Raw genomic sequence first — 14,413 nt, forward strand, 5'->3', positions numbered from 1 at the left:
TCCAGCAAGGTTGTCCTTCTCAACCCTTCCCAGCAGGGTTGGGACCCCTGGAAACATCTCGCTTCTGCTTTTAGTAACCACATCCCCACAGTTCAGCAGATCCTGGAACCAGGCCAGGCGGGTTGTTTTCTAGTGAACTCATCTCTCCTGCTTTTAGCTTCAATTCCTCATGACTGTTTTATATTCTGAGCCCTGCCCTTATTTTCAGTCTCTCATAAAGAAAAGTTGTTACATTAGAATTGAGTGACTCCGTCTGCCTCCTTCCTCATCTCAGACTGTATTTTTACATTATCAAGTAAATTAAAAGCCATACATTACGTGTATGTGCGTTATGGAAACTCATTTACGATTCTGGTTAGCACACATTTGCAGAACTTTCGCTGATCCAAGGACAGCCACGATTACCAATCAGGTGTAAATCAGCATTTCGCTGTGAGGAATACTGAGGGGCTGGCCAACCTGGCGGGGTCCATTTTGTCCTTTCTCAAGTTTCATGTGATCCCTTGGTCTCTTTGTCTGAGGAAGCGAAGGAGGGAAAAGCTGAGTGCAGAAAGGTCACATGAGGCTGTGGGGCTCTGGGCCAGGACGTCACACCTCAGGGAGAAAGACGAGATACCCCATCCTTGGGGGCTGGGCGCTGGCATCATCTCCCACAGAATCGCCACAATAATAGCAAGACAGTCAATACCCAGGGCCAGCTTGCTGGGTGTGCAAAGCATACAATTGCGAAGCCTCCGGTTCTGAGGAGGGCCTCGTGCCTGGTTTCCTGCTCTGCTGTCACCACCTTGAAATTCTGAATAATTTTTTAACAAGGGGCCCTGCGCTTTCATTTGGCACTGGGCTCCACAAATTGTGCAGCCAGTTGTATCATTCGCTACCATTTGTGAGCATTTTCTCCAAGTCGACGTTGAGCGAATGTTTCTCTTGCATTATCTAATTTAATCCTGTAATAGTAATTCCGTAAGTACTGGGGCAGACTTTAGGGCCAGGCACTGTGTGAGACCCCAAGGATATCAGAAGAAACAAGATAGCATGGTTCATGCCTTCATGGAAATGACATTCAAACCCATATAGACACCATTAATTTCAAGTTGTAATAATTGCTCTCACAGAAAAAAAAAAGAAAGTAAAAATAAATTACAGAGGTAAATATAATAGGAAGGATCCATGTAAAATAAAGTAGCCAGAAAGGGTCTTTCTGAAAGCCTGAGAAGTAAGAACTGCTGGACTCATTTTTCTGATGAGGACACTGAGTCTCAGAGTAGGTGACTGAGCCAAGGTCACAGAGTCAGACAGGAGCAGAGACAAACTTTGACGTCAAGTCTGGCTAGCGTGGTGCCCTCTATCCTACAGCAAAGCTTCTCAAAACTTACTGTGCATGGAAATCAGTGGGGATTACATTACTCTGTAGATTGTGATTCAATAGGCCTTGGGTTGTGCTGATCCTGCGAAGCCCAGAATCATATTTTGAGTTCGAGATCCTAAACCCCTGTGCAGCGGAACATGGTTAGGGGTGGTCATCAGATAGACTCACGGCACCAAGACCTGGGGGCCAGCTCTTGCTATGGGAAGTCTCGTTGGGTCCGTGCCTGTGGACAGGTTTAGACGGGCAGAGTAGGAGCTCAGGGACCACAAGACCTCAGGGGTCTCATGGATCTGCCAGAAACTTGGGGAAAAGAATAAAAAGATCCAACCATAACAGTTTCTGACCAAGAAGCTGGAAAGAGTACTGACCAACAAGAAAAGGAGCCTTCCCCTCCTCTACGGTTTCCTTCCAGATTCCAGAGCCCAGATTTCTCACCTTGAGTGTTAGGTCCAACTACTGTCTCTTCCACTACACCTGAAGTTCATTTTCTTTTGCAAAGTTCTCTATGAAGACAGAGCATGGCCAGTGCACATATATGAGTGAGTTTCAAGTCATCTTTAGATTTCTAAATTCCAATTTAAATACCTCACTCTCATTTATTTTTGTCCTTATAGAAGTATGGGAGTCATTTTTAAAATCTCTGTAATAATCTTTTTTGCTGATTCTTCTACAGTTTTCACGAGCCAAATATGACATTATAAAGATCTGACTAATTTATGGCAAAAATAACCACTTCCCACCCTCATAGAACATCTTCCTTTTATTCCTCAACAATACATTAAATATATGGCCAGCCATGGATGCCAGGCCTTTCTCTACTGTATACATATGCATTCAGTCTCCCTGTTCTCTATGGTTGTGTGTGGGTTTTTTTGTTTGCTTATTTGTTTCCTCATTACTGAAAGCATGGCAATTAACATAGTAAACTGACACATAGTAGGTGATGAATAAACACCCATTAAACGAATGTATAAATAACCTTGAACTAGTTTCTGCTGAACTATAACTTGTATTTAAACTATTACCTGTCTTTCAGGTGAGTAGGACCCTCCCCAAAGGGCGAACTGATGTCACAAGCAAAAATGTCGACGGTGGCACCTAAGAAATATTTTTCATGAGTAGTGTTTGGTACAGGAGTACAGAATTTGTAATTTTTGAGAAGATAGGTAGAAAAGAAAGTAGGAAAGAGTCCAGGTCTGGAAGTCAGGCAGTCTAGCTTCTAGCTATCTGTGTGACCTTGGGGAATTCAGTATACCTCTCTGGGCTTTAGTAAACTTAGCCAGGAAATGGCAGGGAGGATAGAACTAGATGATTTCAAAGGATCTCTTTAGCCCCAGCAGTCTGTGAGTCCATATGAGCACTTGGACTGAGGGTTTGAAAATAGAAACCAGTGCCAACAAGGAAAGATTTCCCCAGAAATACAAGTACCTATCCGTCCGAGAGGATCCTTGGACAGAAACAGCTCCCGCTCCATAGCCTGGGGTCGTCTATCCTACCTTGTGGTTATTACAAAGTCTTGATGAACACAGTTGCCTGTTGGACTGTTTTTTGTTCTTCAGAAACATCTGGATGGATGCAGTGTCCTAGCCTATCATCAGGCTCAGCCTCTGCCCATGTTTGATTCCAAAGCCCACAGTTTTCCTAGTGGTGCATCTGATCTACCCTCAGAACTCCCCACTGACTTGGTGCACTCCCTGCCAGATTGGGCCCATTTAACCCACATAACTGTCTGACACCAAGGCAGGTGATCAGACATCCTGTGGATGTATCTCCAAGATACGGTCTCCCTGAGGTGCTGCACAACCTCTCATGTCCTTCGGGTAGATCGCTCCCTCTTCTGCTTTGCACTTAGGCTGTGGGCAAGAGATCCCGGCTTCAGTCACCATCAGTGAGCCTTCATCAGCCCCTGCTTCTTCCCGCCTGCCCTATACTGGGAGCCCATTTTTTGGCAAGAAATCTTGTTTTTGTCTGTTTCCAATCCAATACACAAGCTCCCCACAGGTACCTAATGTGCCATCTGCATTTGCGTGAATATCATCTCTGCATTCAGCCCAAGTCAAGGGCTTTTCTCTCAGCATCTGGAATTTGTAGGTCTGCTGGAGGCATTGGCAGAGCAAACCAGGAGTGGAAACAAAAGAGCATCTGGGAAATGGGATAACCTACAGACAGAGGCCAAGGAGCTTGGAGCAGGCAAAGGAGAAAACTCTGGCTGTGGGTCAGGGAGAGGAAAGCAAACGAACGTAGAGTCTGGGCTGCGGATCTCGGTGTACCTAGCAATGCACGGAGGATTTTAACACCAGTGAATCATCTCAGTGGCTCTCTGTGTGTGAGGGCCCTTCCCACGCCCTGAAGCAGGGACTGAAGCTAGGTGAAGGGAAACGACTTGCCCAAAGTCAAGTAATGAATAAGGGGGTTCAGACCCAGACCTGCTTAGCTTCAAAGTTCTGTTCTTTCACTTGGAGTCAAATGGGAGGAGGACGAGTCAGGACAGGAGAAGGAGGAACAGCAAAGGGTCTTGAGTTTGAGCCTCACGATGAGTGGAGAGATTACTTAAAAAGTAAATAAGCTTTAAAAAAAAAAAAAGACATAGTTTATTAAACATTCACTCTATATTAGGCCCTGTATGGAAGCGTTTAGGTAAGTTATCTCATTTAATCCCTGGCAGTCCTGGGAAATAATATCATCTCTAATTCCAGATGATAAAAATACAGCCCAGAGAAGTTAGGTGACCAAAATCTCACAGCTACAAAAAGGGGATCTTTAGCTCCTCAATGAAATGAATTTAACCCATATTATACAAGATAAATGATGAATACCTTATCATTTGGCTAACTTAAGCATAATTTATATTCAGACATAATTCTCAGTGTTCACAGACTGCTGAGAGTCCCTGAGACGCTTTCAGAATGTCTAAGAGGTCAAAACTATTTTTGTAATAGCATGAAGAGTCCACTTGCCCCTTTCACTTGACATTTGCACTGATGATGCAAAAACAGAGGGATCCAGAAAGAATCTAGCCTCCTTGAAGAAGTAACTGAGCCAGGGGAGTGCACAGCAGGCACGGGGTGAGCCAGGGACACCTATGCTAGGAAGTAAGAAAGGACTCAAGAAAGAAAAAGTGATTGGGACATATCCCAGAGACATAGGAAACAGATTAGAAGGCTCCCACTGGCCAAATCTGAGTCAATTTTAGCACCTAAACAATTAAGTAGAGGAGTGTATTATAAATAATTGAAAAACTAAGTTCATGAGTTCCTATCGATGGAAGATAGACAAGAGACTGATGAATAAACAGAGAAACAGTCAGACAGAGAGACATATATACATACGTACAAAAGAGGGGGAGAAAAGAGAGCTCTAGCTTACAGTAGAGTGTCATGGCCCATGGGGAACCAAGGAGGGAGCCCTGGAGTTAGAGCATCATTTTGCAACCATCATAACACAGGCAGGAATCACCAATAAACGCCAAATCTAGAGGGAATTTGGATGAGAAGTAGGATGTTTGCATGGACTTCCAGTGTCTCCCCTCAGACTTCTTCCCGTGGTAAAGGAGAAAGATAAAGCATACTAATTACACAGACAAGAGCTTGGACCACACCTTGACTGGTGATCACGATTAACATTATTGACATTACCAACGAAAGACATATGGCGATGGCAGCCCTCCAGATGTGGTTCCCAAAAATGATACTCTGCAGGATTCTGGCCTGGAACACATACTCTGAATCTTATTGCAGTGAAACATTAGGAAAAACCATAATGAAGTTTTTGTTTGGGGGCTGGGTTTGTTTTTTCTTTCTCCTTCTTCTTCTTCTTCTTCTTCTTTTCCCATGAAGACATGGAGAAGTGTGGCTTTTACTCTCAAAAACATCAGTGTCTCAGGGACTCTCAGCAGTCTGTGGGTTCAGTGGGTTAAGCATCTGCCTCTGGCTCAGGTTATGATCTCAGGGTCCTGGGATTGAGTCCTACATCAGGTTCCTTGCTCAGCAGGGAGCCTGCTTCTCCCTCTGCCTGTGTCTCTCTCTCTTCAACAAATAAATAAATGAAATCTTAAAAAAAAAAGATCAGTGTCTTAAAAGAAAAAAAAAAAAGTTTGTGGAGGTATATTCCAGATTAAAGGTGGTGGAGGAAACAAAAGAACTAAATTTGATACTGGATTCCACACTGGATCTTGTAAGTATAACCTCATTAGGTCAATCGTCAAAACTGAAATATGGGCATTAAAATTGTTTTGTTAATGTAACTTTATAAGGTTCATAACTGTGCTGTGGTTATAGAAGGGAACAACTCTCTTCTTAGGAAATAGGAACTGAAATATTTAGTGGTAAATGGTGATGATGTATGTATCTCACCCTCAGATGATTTGACAGTAAGAAAAAAAAAAGGGTGGGGGTGGGGAGAAAAGGAAAATAATAAAGGAAATGGAAAGTTGAAAATAGTGAATCAGAATCAAGAATATATGGACGGTCTCTATGTTACTTTTATTTTTGAAAATTTTTAAAGTTGAAAATTATCTCCAAATAAAAAGTGGCAAAAAAGCAATGAGTTCAAACCTCTGGTACCTTCATGCACCACCACATGGGCGCCCGCAAATGGCTCTCACAGCCATTGGATTGCTTTCTTCACCACCACACAGTAACAACATATTTAAAGCCACTTTCATTTAAAAAATATCACTGAAGTTGCCGTGAGAATTGTTAGCTTAATAAGCCCTGACCTCTGGGTCCGCATCATTTTAATACTCTTCATGGGAAAACGGAAAGAACACCATCACACACTTCCACTGCAGGCAAAATAATGATCATTGTCTCAAGGAAAAGCATTTGTGCAGTTGCTTGAGTGGGAGTTGGATTAGCTGGTTTTTCCCGTAACCCCCCATGCAATTCCATTTTGGCTCACAAGGATGACGTACAGACAAACTATGGTTACTTAGACCTGAGTACTGATTGGGCAGACACTTCCTCAAAAACATGAATGAAGGGAGCCTGTCACTTCCAGGAAAATAGCGAATAGTATTTTTGCTACTAATAACATCTAAGATTTCCTGTAAAAACTAACAGAAATCTTAGTATCCCCCACCATGAGTTTGTAAATGTCCCGACGCTTAAATACTATGATTTTGTATATTATAAATAAAGCATGTCAATATTTGAAAGATCTGCATACACACTCAGTGAACCAATATTTTCCAAATGACCAATGCATGATGATACAAAATCATGAGAGGCTCAAAGACCCATTCAAAGTGCAAGAGATACTAATGGAATTTAAAGTATTTGGGCAAGAAAAGTTTATTAAAAAGGTTTCACCTTTTTTTTTTTTAAGATTTTATTTATTTATTTGACAGAGAGAGGCACAGCAGGAGGGGGAACACAAGCAGGGGGAGTGAGAGAGGCAGAAGCAGGCTTCCACTGAGCATGGAGCCCGATGCGGGGACTCGATCCCAGGACTCTGGGATCATGACCTGAGCCGAAGGCAGACACTCAACGACTGAGCCACCTAGGCACCTCAAAAAGTTTTACATTTTTGAGAAGCTACTATTTGTTGAGTTTTGGTATAATATCAAAGAAGAATCTCCGAAATTATGTGAAAGGCTATTGGCTCACTGAGTTCCCGGCTGTTTGTGCGAAGACACCTTTTTTTTTTGAATACATTAAGCAAAATAAATTATCACAACAGAGTGAGCACAACAGCGGTCTTCTATTAAGCCAGACATAAAGAACTTTGCAAAAATATAGGACAAAACTCCTCTTCTTACTGTTTCTGGCTTTAGAATATATAGCTATTCTTATTTTTGAAATATACCATTTACATTAAAAATGAAAGGGCTTTCTTTTCTTTTAAATGTGTAAGTAAATAAATTTTAAAATATTTATCAGTTTTCGTTTCTAATATGATATCTACATAAGCCAAAGCTCTTTGGGGGTCCCCAGTCACTTTAAAGAGCATAAAGGTGTCCTGAGATCATTTTGTCTTCTCAGTGGGCAGGATGGGAAATCCAGGTACCCTCTCTCAGGGCAACCAAAGGCTCTCTCTATAGGTATTTTTGTTAACCACACCATCGGGTCAGCAACAGGCACAGATGCTAAGCTTGGCCAACTGTACTTCCTCTTCTGGGATTTTAATTCTAGAACAAAATGGAACCACGGCAGAAGAACGGCTTCTATTCACTTACTCTAGTTTTTTTTTTTTTTTTTTTTTTTTTTTTTTTGAGGGAGAGAATTATGTTTATTTTAGTTTTTTTTAAGCCTTTCATCTATCAGCAATGGATCACAGGTGACAAAGGATGGTGAAATGAGATGGGCCTAGATAAAAAGGGTGGACTATTTCTTTTTTTTTTTTTTTTTTTTTTTTTTTTTTTTTTTATTATTTTATTTTTTTTTATTTTTATTTCCAGCATAACAGTATTCATTATTTTTGCACCACACCCCGTGCTCCATGCAATCCGTGCCCTCTATAATACCCACCACCTGGTACCCCAACCTCCCAGCCCCCGTCCCTTCAAAACCCTCAGATTGTTTTTCAGAGTCCATAGTCTCTCATGGTTCACCTCCCCTTCCAATTTCCCCCAACTCCCTTCTCCACTCTAAGTCCCCATGTCCTCCGTGCTATTTGTTGTGCTCCACAAATAAGTGAAACCATATGATAGTTGACTCTCTCTGCTTGACTTATTTCACTCAGCATAATCTCTTCCAGTCCCGTCCATGTTGCTACAAAAGTTGGGTATTCATCCTTTCTGATGGAGGCATAATACTCTATCCCCAGGGGTACAGGTCTGTGAATCACCAGGTTTACACACTTCACAGCACTCACCAAAGCACATACCCTCCCCAATGTCCATAATCCCACCCCCTTCTCCCAAACCCCCTCCCCCCAGCAACCCTCAGTTTGTTTTGTGAGATTAAAAGTCACTTATGGTTTGTCTCCCTCCCAATCCCATCTTGTTTCATCAAGTGGGTAGGAGAAGAATCACTTACTCTAGTTTTTGAGACAATCTGGAGTTGCCTGCTTCCTCTCTGTTCAAAGCCTGATTTCTTTAGCCTTTCTTTCCAAGTGATGAGGTACCTTAAGGCAGAATAATGCATTTCTTGTCCCCGCCCCCGCCCCTCCCCGTTTTAGCCCTAAGAGGATTCTGTTGCTTGTTACCAAGTAATCTTAATGATATATTCGTTTCTCGCTTTGCCCTGGGACTGCCTCCTTTTTGTGTCCCCTCCGGGTTGTAGTTCTGCCCTTTATACTGAATCCATGTGTTCCTGATTCTGCAAAGTTTTGTTCTCTGGCTCAACAGGATAACCAAGAGGGTTACAGTCTGCTCCTCCTAGTCCATCTTTCCAACTGGGATCCGAGATAAAAACAACCCCAAGTTGTTGAGCAATCTGACCGCTGAGACATTTCCCTTCAGCCTGGTTAAATTTCTCTTTGCCTGGAAGAGCCCAGGGCATTTCCTGCTTAGCCAATTAAAGCCCATTGTTTTGTCTTAAATTTAAGTAGGTGAAAACATTCTGAGAACACCAAGCCACTCTAAAAATTACAATACGGTTTTGTGTTATTATTATGCGGTAGATGAAAAATCAGAGGGACCTCATGGGGCTAGAGTAAAGAATACTAGATTTGGAATCAGAAAAGCAGAATTATAGTTCTAACTTTTTAATTCACCCAAGGTATGTCTTTGAGCAAGGACTGGATGAGCTCATCAGTCCTTTCCAGCTCTAGTTATATAATTCCAAGTTCAGCAAACATCACTAGCTATCACTTCCTCCTCCATGCTTCCTTAAACAAAACTCAGTGCCACCTTTCCTTAGCAATACTGCTCTGTGGATGAGATAGCACCAGGTAGACCGGGGCCCAAATATGCGCTAAGTAACCTCACTTCCCAAAGTGTTTATTTTTCCCATCTAAAAACTGGGAACGATGATGTCCAGGCATTGGTTTGTGGATGAATGAGGTGGCCTCCGTGACAAATTGAACACAAAGCCCGGAATAGAACAAACGCTTAATGAAGGCGATCTATAATTGTGTTATGGCTACAGGTGAACATTATCGCCATGGATTATAGTCTTCCTGCCACTGAATACATTTTTGCAGACAGCTTGCTATTTCTTCATCTGTAATTCTAAATGCGTTTTACCTACAACTCAGAAAGACCTCAGCTAAATTTACCACTTTGCATAGAATCAGCAAAAACCGTAATAGGATGTACTGTCAGTGAGTAATGGCATATATTTGTAAGGGATCAGAGTTCCCTGCAAAGAAGAGGGAAGGATTCAGACCCCGTCTGGGAGACCTCTTTTGCTGCTCTGTTTGCTACCCTGCAGTCTTTTACTCCGCTGAGTGGTGGCTCAGGAAATAAACTAAGACAGCATCATGGGCTCACCCTCAAAAGAAGCTGTGTCTCAGGACTTGTGTTTCTTGTGCTCAGCATATCCCACCCGTTGTGGCCTGAATTGTGTTCCTCCCCAAAGTCCATATGTTGAAGCCCTAAACCCCAGTATCTCAGAATATAAATGTATTTGGAGATAAGGCCTTCAAGGAAGTAATAAAATCAAAATGAGGTATTTTTTTTTAAGATTTTATTTTTAAGTACTTTTGACACCCAAATGGGGCTTGAACTCACCAACTCTGAGATCAAGAGTCCCGTGCTTCATGCTCCAATATGAGTTCTTTAGTGTAGGCCCCAATCAAATATAACTGGTGTCCTAAGTACAGGAAATTTGGACAAAGACATGTGCCAACGCAGAGGAAAGACCAAGTGATGACGGAAAGGGAAGATGGCTACCAACAAGGCAAGGAGAGTGGCCTCAGAAGGAATCAGTCCTGCCAATTGATATCTTGGTCTCAGCTTTCTTGCCTCCAGAACGATGAGAAAATAAAGTTCTGTTGTTCAAGCCACCCAGGCTGTCATATTTTGTTACATCAGCTCTAACAAACTAATACGATCCCCAAGGCCTAGAAACGTGTGTGGCACACAGTAGGTGTTCAATAATTATTTGTTCAATGAACCCAAGAATAAATGGAACAGCTGGCAGTTTAGACAAAAGTAGGTTTTGATGGAAGTAGGTCTTAGACAACATCCAGCCACACATTTATTGTGACTAGAGAAACTCGTCACATGAGCAGGTCTGGAAGCTCAGGGACTTTCAGCTCTCTGTCCTCGGTGAGTCTCCGAGAACGCTTTGTGTGAAAAGTCACTGAGGCAGAGACAACAATATAGGCCAGCAACAGAATTGGTCTAACACCCATTGAAGAAGGCAGGACAAGGGCCATTTAGGAATCCAGAACAGAAAAAGAAGATGGCCGCGTCTCATCTCCAAAGCAAAAGATGCCAATTCTGTGGTCATGCCACTGTGTCTTGCTCAGCTAGACACTTCTCAGCCTGTGTGGAAGAATCCATGGCTTTGAGAGGAAATGCAACACGAGAAAAGTCAACGTTGCTGGTCTCAAGCCCCACAACTCGACAGGTAGATTGCTGCCATCTTTCCCCAAACTCTCCATTCCTTTTGTTTTTTCCTTTTCTGGGTTTGGATACCGAGGCCAATGTGGTGAAGCAGGCTGCCTGAATCCCAAACTGGTCAGTGGCTGTTATCAACTAAGTTGCTTTCAGCTGCAAGCAATAGTAGTAAGGACAGAAACATCTGTAAGCAGTTAGGACACTGACTGGCTCATAGACCTGCAAGTCCAGAAATGGTCCATAATTTAGGGTTATTTTATTAAGAAGCTCTGAAGTATGCACAAGGATTCATGTTCCTTGTGCCAGACTCTCACAATTCAGGGTCACCTGAAGGCAGCGCCTTTCATACCCAGGGGATAGTAGCTCCTACTTCACATTTAATAGTAAGAGCCACTTTAAGAAGACCTCCATGAAGGGTGAGCAAGAATTTTCTTAGAATGCCCCAGCAGACCTCTCCTCATTTCTCAGAGGCCCAGTTTGGGTCCACATGCCTATTCGTGGACCAATCACTGGCAAAAGGAGAGAGAAGTATCTAGAACCAATTAATCATATTCCTGAACCACAAAAATGCTACTCTATTAGTGAGGAAGGCAGAAAATACGAGATAGGCAACCAACTATACCCACTACTACAGTGGTCCAACTATACAACCACTGCGGTGGTCCAACTAGAACGTGAACAAAGTCTTGCTCATACCGGGGTCCAGCTACCTCACTGTTTCCTATCTGAAAAAACTTTAAAACTTACAAGCCAAATAGATGAGAAAATGGTTAGCCGCCTTAACAACCTCTTCCCTTACACAAGTGTAGCTTAGTTTCTTTCAACAGTGAGATTCTTTTTTTTTTTTTAAGATTTTATTTATTTATTTGACAGAGAGAGATCACAAGTAGGCAGAGAGAGAGGCAGAGAGAGAGAAAGAGAGAGAGAGAGAGAGGGAAGCAGGCTCCCTGCTGAGCAGAGAGCCAGATGTGGGGCTCCATCCCAGGACCCTGAGATCATGACCTGAGCTGAAGGCAGCGGCTTAACCCACTGAACCACCCAGGCGCCCCAACAGTGAGATTCTTGCTAGAAATTAGAAGTGGCAAGGAATTCTGACTTTTCTAGAACTTTCAAGAATAAGTTACTAACAATAAGAGGGTCTTTCCATATAAAAAACATCCCCTTGGGTGCCTCTGGCTCAGTTAGGTGAGCATCTGACTTCGGCTCAGATCATTATCTCAGGATTGGCCAGATGGGCTCACAGGAAGTCTACGAGCTCCTCACCCTCTGCCCCTCCCCCCACTCATGCACACACACTCACTATCTCCCTCTCAAACAAAGAAATAAAAATCTTTTTTAAAAAATCCCCTCCCTTCTGCCCCCTTTTTGTACATTAAATACAACTGGGGCTACTCCAAGACAACTAGAAGTCACTATTTCATTACAGACTGTATTTTCTGCTCTTTAAAGTAGCTACATTACTCTTAACAAAAGCTCAGTAAGTTATTGACAAGCATCCCAAGAGGAAGCCATCACGACTGCCAACCTTGTGCTTTCAGCTGCACAGCGTCTCTGGGGGCGATGTGGGGACACTCCGGGGAAGCTCTAGCTCCTTCCTGCAGATGCCTTGGCACCGGAGGCTACTTTCTTCAAGCCCAGCCCTCCAGGCAATTGGTTCTGATCCTTTGGCTCGGAGAATCATTATCCTCTTCAGGTTTTGCAGCAGGAAAGCAATTGAGCCAAATGAAGAAATTAGAACCATACTCAGGCTTCACGGAAGCTTGAGCCCCAGCCCAGAAGAGCCCACTGAGAGAATTCCACACACACTCCACTGCACTTGAGCAGCTAATATATCAGGTCACACTCAAAAGTGTGGGCTTCCATAGGGCAAAAGGACGTGGCCCAGGAAGGAGAAGGTATAGAACCTAGAAAAAGATAAAGGTGTCACAAATAATTCCAGGTCCAACCAAGAACCCAAATCCCAACTCTGTCTATTCAGTGGTACATCAAATGACTAAGATACCCTCTTTTCCCTCACTTATCTCCCCATCTGTGGCAGACAGGCACCTAAGCAGAAAGCTCCAGCATCACGTGGTATGTGCTGTGAAAGAAAAACGCACGAGCTGCTAAGTTAGAACAGGTGAAGGGACCTGAAACGCTTTGGAGAGGGGGCTGGCGAGAATGGGTCAGAAACTCTGGAGGAAGTATTGGCTGAGTTTACCCTTAAAGAATAAAGGAAGGATACAATAGGATCCCAGGCAGCAGGGACAACAGGAGCAAAGGCCACAAAAGAAAAAACAAACAAACAAACAGGAAAAGGAAAACTTAGAAGGACCCAAGAGGCTCCAGTTGTGAGATTATAGGAAACCCAGAAAACCTGTAAAAGAGTTTGAGAATCTGAAAAACCTAGGCAGTAGAGAATTCTCTAGTGCTTTTAGGCAGCAGAGAGATGTGATTAGGCATTTTAACCACTCCACATACTTTTTTGGGTGTATATGCATTTTTCATGTTTTTATTTTTATTTTCTTAATACAAAATTGGCCCATAGCTTTCATCAGATTCCAAAAGGTATTGATGACACAAAAGGATTATGGCCCCTGGTATAGGAAGTAATAATAAATGTGACCATGGGTGAGAGATGTACGGTGATGGGGTGCCTGCGTGGCTTAGTTGGTTGACAGTCCAACACTTTTTTTTTAAAGATTTTATTTATTTATTTGACAGAAAGAGAGATCGCAAGTAGGTAGAGAGGCAGGCTCCCCGCTGAGCAGAGAGCCCAATGCGGGGCTCCATTCCAGGACCCCGGGATCATGACCTGAGTCAAAGGCAGAGGCTTAACCCACTCAGCCACCCAGGTGCCCAGAGAATCCAACTCTTGATTTTGGCTCCGGCCATGATTTCGTGGTCTTGGGATTGAGCTCTGTGTCAGGCTCTGTCCTCAGTGGGGAGTCTGCTTGAGGATTTCTCTCTCTCTCTCCCTTTGCCTCCCTCCTTCATTAAATTAATTAATTAATTAATTAATTTTAAAAAAAAGAAAGACATGTCTGGTCATATTTTAAAATATTTAGATGATAGAACTCAACCCAGGCTTATTGAATCAGGCTCTGGGCGTGGGCCTAGAAATATATGTATGTTTGTAAATCTCCTTTGGTAGAGCTGATAGCCAGAGAAATTCAGGAACCACCAGTCAGGACCAAGAGGGACAGGCCCTAACTCTTGTCTCCCCAGGACTTACCCACAGGCTTCCATTTCCTGTGTCTTTTTATTTATTCACATCATGCATGGCCTCTCCCCTCAAGTGAGGTCCTAACCTCACAGAAGAATGTCGTTTCACGCTCCAAAATTACAACAGAATATTCATAACCGAATAAAATAATCCCAGTTTTCATGTAATAGCCACAACCCACCTGGAGTAATGTAGTGGGGAGGACCTGTGACCTGGATGACCTAAGGGGCATTGGCTTTTGGGCGGCCATCTTGGGAGTAATTTTTAGCATCCCTGTCGAATGCCTAAGGTGTTCAACTAAAAAACGTGAGGGTAGTTGTTTTTGTAATTAACGATTCAGCGATATACTGCAGAGCTGTTGCCTTTCAGCAGCTTAAGGCTTTATTTTTACAGA

This window comes from Mustela erminea, chromosome 16 (genome assembly GCF_009829155.1).
Source record: "Mustela erminea isolate mMusErm1 chromosome 16, mMusErm1.Pri, whole genome shotgun sequence".
NCBI classification, from domain to species: domain Eukaryota; kingdom Metazoa; phylum Chordata; class Mammalia; order Carnivora; family Mustelidae; genus Mustela; species Mustela erminea.